Here is an 832-nt window from a genome sequence, read left to right as displayed (position 1 = left end):
TCCAAAGCAGGAATCAGTGTTCGGCAAATTTTATCTGTTCGCTTTTATTGCATGTTGAGGATCCAGTTTTACCCACGCGTTTTATCTATTTTTTTACTTGTTAATGTGTTTCACGTTTTCCGTTGAGTATCCCTGCGTGAAAGGATATAGAAAACACAATAATGTAATCGAAAGGTTTATACAACCAAACCAAACCAAAAAAAACATACAGTGATGATAGTAAGTAAACATTACTTAATAAATTGATAATTCCACATCTCTTCAATGAAAGAGATATAAAATTTTATTTATTTACAGAAACTTTTGAACTGACCGATAAAAAATGAATCGGTTTTAACATCGAATATGATTTCATTACAAATCATTACAAAAAAAAAAATCATCATCTATCTTAACGAAACACAAAAGTCACCGTAATCAGAAGACAAGCTATTTGACCTGTAGACCAGTGACTGTTCACCAATGACAAAGTTTATCACTGGAACAGGCGAACAAGTATCATGACAGGGACAACCAACACCGATATTTCAACTCTCGGCGAAAAGGCAGAGTTTGATTCGTCTATCACTGAAAAAAAATGAATATGTTAACTGTGCGTTCGGTTCATTAATCTTATCGTTCTTATCATTTACACTAAATATGTCATCATTGCTCTTCCTATTGTTATCGTTAGCTGTATCATGATAATTACTTTTATTTTCCTTTATCATCGCATTTCAGTTAATCGTTGTTGGAGGTCATATTGTATCCTTCGTTCATGTTAATTTTTTGACGTTTATTTTTTTATTTCCTTTTGATATAAGATCTCTGCAGTTATTCAAAGAGTTTACAC

This window comes from Penaeus monodon, chromosome 29, assembly GCF_015228065.2.
Source record: "Penaeus monodon isolate SGIC_2016 chromosome 29, NSTDA_Pmon_1, whole genome shotgun sequence".
NCBI lineage: Eukaryota > Metazoa > Arthropoda > Malacostraca > Decapoda > Penaeidae > Penaeus > Penaeus monodon.
This window is presented reverse-complemented; position numbering follows the sequence as displayed.